The sequence below is a fragment of the Solanum lycopersicum genome, chromosome 3 (genome assembly GCF_036512215.1).
Source record: "Solanum lycopersicum chromosome 3, SLM_r2.1".
Classification (NCBI taxonomy): domain Eukaryota; kingdom Viridiplantae; phylum Streptophyta; class Magnoliopsida; order Solanales; family Solanaceae; genus Solanum; species Solanum lycopersicum.
In genome coordinates this window covers 8,799,807-8,805,251 of record NC_090802.1, presented here as the reverse complement: position 1 = coordinate 8,805,251, position 5,445 = coordinate 8,799,807, and the positions used below count along the sequence as shown (strand labels likewise).

The following is a 5,445-nucleotide window of genomic DNA, read 5'->3' as shown; positions in this document are numbered from 1 at the left end:
CAACTTAGTGAAGTATGTATCAGATACATAGTGTATGCGTTGTCAGTATATCAAATAGGTATAATGCATAAATAGGCACTTTAACTATACAACTTTTAAATAAACAAACACATGAGTCCTACATGACACAATACAAGTAGGACACCACGTAGGACAAAAAATGACATGTTGGATGACACGTGTGTCTATTTGTTCAACTTTATACAAGTTTAAGTGTCTATTTGTGCATATTCAAAGTTGAAGAGCATATATATAATTTGAAGTCAAGTTAAAGGGCACATGTATATGTATTATGCCTATCAAATTTCATATATATGTCGTGTGTATCACATATATGTACAAAACTGATCAAATATTAATAAATACATGTCAGATATATATCATATACATGTTGGATATATTACAGACTCATGAAGTATGTATGCGTTTTAATGAATAATAACACAATGTTCTTGAGTGAAATTCAAATAAAAGACTTATTTTGCATAGCTTAGCTTCTTGATTTGTGTTGTATTTCTATTAGCAATCCTCTTGGTTAAAGATTGTTTAGCCATCAAATTTAACAAAACTTTTAATCAATGAACTTTCAAAAAAAATTACAATAATTATTCAAAATCGGAAGAAAATGTGTACTGAAAACTATAAAAAAAAAATTAAACACATAACGTAAATAATAGATGAAATCAATTACTAATCTCTAAATTTAGATGTGTAGTGCTCAATTTCATTTAAATGGTGGTAAGTATTTGAAGAAGAACATGAAAGAGAGAAGCATGAGTAAGATTGAAGTCATGAACAAGGGAAGGGAGGAGGAGAGAGAACATGTTGATTTATAGTTAAAAGTGTAACTTAGGAGTGTGCTTAGCTGAATAGGTAAATAAGCACAATATTTTAGTGTATTTTGAAGGAGTAATGTTTGCCAATATATCTAACTCCAAATCTGACACATAATTATAAAATAATAAAATAGTAGGTAACTTTTCAAGATTATAAATTGGATTAATAAACAAAGTATGGACATTTTATGTAATTATATAATTTTTCAGAAAAATAATCATATATATATATTTATAGATAGATAGATAGAGAGAGATACATGCATCATAAACATAATTTAGCCCATTTAACACTAATTTTACTTGAATTTGAGATAAAAGAACTCCATAAAATATGACATAATTATGCATACATCTCCCTTATTTAGAAATGGCAGTTTGAAAAGGACGAACGCTGGCAAATTTGTAATTTTCTTGATTATTTGGGGCTATTTCTAAAAATGACCCTATTCTGCTCTGCTATGTATTGCAGTTCTTCTTCATTCTTCACTGACATTCTAGAATCCAGCATTCTGGCTTGCTTGCTCTTTTCCTTCTCCTTTTCAGGCCTTCGTTGCTGCTCGTTCTCAATCCTTATCATCATTTTTGATTTCTCTGGTTCAGCTCCAATTGGTCTTTGGTGTTATTTTTTGAATTACCCGTAAGTTTTTCTTCTTTTTTCCAAATTTTTCTTTTCTCAAATCTATACACTTCTGTGAAATGGACCTACAATGATAACTATTTTCATCTTTTTAAAATTCTTAGATGTGCATATAAACAATTGTATCGAATTTCCTCTTGCATGTTTGAAAATAAAACTAAATCCATAGATGACTTTTGATTTTGTATGCACATAGTGCAGCTAAGGAGATTTTTGTGGTGATAGTTTCGGTCACTTTCATTTTTTCAGTAGTTTAAGTTATGATCTGTTTCATGTTTTAAGACGAAGTAGAGGAAGGAATTCAATATGCAAATAAAGTGTTTGGTGAAAGTCTTGATCTACGGTATCAATCTTTATAAGTTGCACAAGCATTTTCACGAAGTTGTAGTACAAAAGAGGTTCACATTTCAGGAAGGCAATTTCTTTTCATTTTAATTTATAAGAGTGAAAACAAAATACTGTATTGATCTTGAGCACTCAAATGAGATCATACAAAGCATGAATGAGTTGGGAAAATGTTCAACAACCCAACACAAATCATGATTCACACGAATTACATAAACTCAACATATCAAATTGAAAGAGTACTTTACAATGGGTTTAGTACCTTGGTCTAGGATCAAGTCAGAAGAAAAGAGATGAGGTCATTTCTTTTACCAATACCAAAGATCCTCAACACAAAAGAATTGAAGAGTTTGTATAAATAACTTTTAGTGGTTCCACACTATACACGTCAACATTCTGATCATATACGTCAAAATTAATTTAACACTCCTGCATCGCTGGATATGGAGATGATTAAATGTAAATTATGTACACTAATTCTGTTCTGTTGAAATGCTTTCTAAATAGCCAGGAAATTTTGTAGTTTGATTTTACATAAAAATCTATCATTTTCAGTATCATGACCTATCAATATTATACAAGAAACCACTGTTTATTGTGATGTTTGAAACCAAAACAAACTGCTTTCTTCTTTTGTGTCTGAATTGATGTTCAAAATGTGAACTTAAAATATCTGTTTATTTAGGAGATAAACCAGTGTTCTCTTTTAGAGTGTATATAAAAAGTGACTATTGTTAAGTTTTAGTTGCAAAAGATTGAATGTATTGAGAATAATTGAGTGCAAGTGAACAAGTTATACCATGGCACACAAGTTGTACCACGAAGCCATGGGTAGTGATGTCCGATCGATCATTAGTGTGTTCATAATAAATGGTAACAGAGTTTTTGAAGGATTGAAAACGTTGGTAGACGACACTGGAAATGTGGCTAAAACCATTTCTAATGCATTTCCAGAGTTGAAATATGCTCTGTTTTCGACCTGCCTCATGTGGTCGAAGGCTTGGAAGGGGGCAGCAACTTGAAATATATTGGTGGAGATATGTTTAAGTCTGTTCCTTCCGCTCATGCAATTTGCTAAAGGTATAAACCGGAACTAATGTACTTGTCCATTCATAATTTGCCTGGGACAAAATAAATTGAGATCAAAAGTAATCAAATAATGAATCATGATAATATTTGAATTGCTATTTCACCTGTTATAACCCGATAATTTGATGAGTCATTTTATGTTCAATTTGTTATGTCAAGTTGACAAATAGATCATGATTCAACTTGTTTAGAATGAGACGGATTGAATGTGCTGCTAAAAGTTACATTGATTTTACTATCTTTTGTTTAATTTGTCTTGTTTTTATGTTAATACTTTTTAAGACAAGCAGTGGATATTACATGATTAGAGCGACGAAGATTGTGTTAAAATATTGAAGAAATGTAAAGAAGCAATTCCAAGTAAGGAGAATGGAGGAAAGGTGATTGACATTGACATTGTGATTGATAACGCGAAAAGAGATAACAAATCATTCAAAACTCCATTGTTTTCAGATGTACTGGTGATAGTTCATGTTTTTGGAAAACAAAGAAATAAACAGGAAATGAACTAGAATAGGCAAAACTCTTCTCTGATTCTGAATTTAGTCGCTAAATAATTAGTCCTATCTTGAGATTAGGTTTTGTTATTGAAGTTTGAACAAGAAATATTTTCTAAGAGAGTTATACAAATTGTGATATATCTCAATAGTTAACAGAAAGGAATATGCGAGACGAGAAGTGTTTTTATGCCAGTGATAAGAATATGAAGCTTTGAAAAAAAATTATTTGTTTGAGTTATCTTCCGTCTATAGTTATTTTAATATTTAGTTCTTGATGTATCATAATTAGCAGTTCATTTACATATAGAGATTTTCCACATAGATGCTTTTTGATATCTAATTGATCATATGAGTTCAAGGTTTTAAATTTTAAATTTCATCTTATAATTCATTTTGTGTTCAATCAATTACTTAAAATTTTAATTGTTTATTGTTGACTAATCTTAAATGTTAACATGGCAGGAGCATGAGAAATTTTCTTTTGGTTGCTTAGTTCTCCTTATCAAGGGTGAGTTTTATATAGTTCTTGCCGAACAATATGATAGAGATGACCTACCTCTTAAAGTTTTAAATTTTTTATTAGAAATACAAACAAAAGTGAATAAAGATGAGGCGAACAAATTTTCAGTCACAATACTCTTTATCAATTAAGGCTATGACACTTATCATGAAAATGATACAACCAAAAGGATGAGTAGAAGGTAAGATACTTTTCGTTCATTCTTTCGTTATCTTTTTTATTAAGAAAACTATATAGTCATGGATACATTTTCAGATTTCTACTCTCAGTGTTATTAGGTTTATCTTCTCTAAGCTATTGTTTCTTATTTTCTCTTTTTATTTGTACTTAATTGTCACATTTACATTTTCATCATTATTTTTAGTGATCTTTTGAAGTTGTACATGAGAATGATGAGTTTGTTGGTGTTCACCTATAATTTCTTTGCAGATTTGATATAATTTATTCCCATGTGATTATTCAGTTTGGAACAATTCTATTTTGACATGTATCAATTTGCATAGATTTGAAGATTACTGAGATAGAGAGCTTAAATATTTTGTGGACTGATTTTGTGCTATTGTTTGATCAAGTTTTTTTGCCTCCATTTCCTTGAAAACATTGATAGATTCCTTGATATAAAAAAAGTGTTTGCCCACAAAGGAAATGGATCCCAAAATATGAGGGTATCTGTTGTGAAGATATATCATGCTAGGCTAGACAGTTCATTCATTGACACCCTCCCAATATTTTGATCCGTTGCTTGGTAAATCCCAATTTTGCAAGTGTGAGTTAATTTCTAGATTATTTTCGTAGTTTGATTAGTTTAAAGGCTAATTTGAGTCATGATTATTTGATACTGACCTTAGAAAGTTGTGTTTTTCACATCTTGTTATTTGAATGTGCAGAATCGTCCCTGACAATCATAACAACAGAAATATTGCTGGTAGTAAAATAAAGTTGCTTATATGGCCCTTGATACCAAGCACGCTTGACACAAATCACAATAAAAATGTGTTGTATTAGATAACTTAAATCACCCTCTTTGTAAAGAACCTAGGTTCTTTTTTAATATTTTGTACAAGTTCATGTTGCTCTTTTAGTTGTGTTGTGTTGTGTTAAAATGTTGCACGGTACCAGAAGATAGAATTTTGTCAATCCAAGTATTGCCCTATACATACTACTTCTAACGAAATATTGCAATACTGATTTGATGTTTTTTATTTGTTCATATTGGGCCGTGCTAGCACGGCTCGCGGCCATCTAGTAAGTGAAGAAGTTGAAGTCCATTGCCTTGGTTGTTTTTTTATTCATTATCCAATTATATTGGATTGGACTTTAGTAAAAGTAAATATTTGTTTTCCCCCTTACAAATGTAATTTCACTTACAATATGTGATTCTTATAAATTACACTTTATTAATTTAGTAAGATTCGTCCGAAGACATACAAATAGAAACTGATCAATATTAGACTATTCTACGAATTATATTTTTTTATAATATACTTTTATTTATAAGATCTAACTCTAGATTGT

The 5,445-nt window shown here is 30.2% G+C and overlaps 1 long non-coding RNA gene across 1 annotated transcript; it reads left to right on the top strand.

Moving 5' to 3' along the window:
- Positions 1–1,152: 1,152 nt before the first annotated feature.
- Positions 1,153–5,132, top strand: LOC101266395 (uncharacterized). Its single transcript, XR_182525.5, has 4 exons — positions 1,153–1,476; positions 3,873–3,918; positions 3,994–4,111; positions 4,818–5,132. It is a non-coding gene; the product is annotated as an uncharacterized lncRNA (long non-coding RNA).
- Positions 5,133–5,445: the final 313 nt, after the last annotated feature.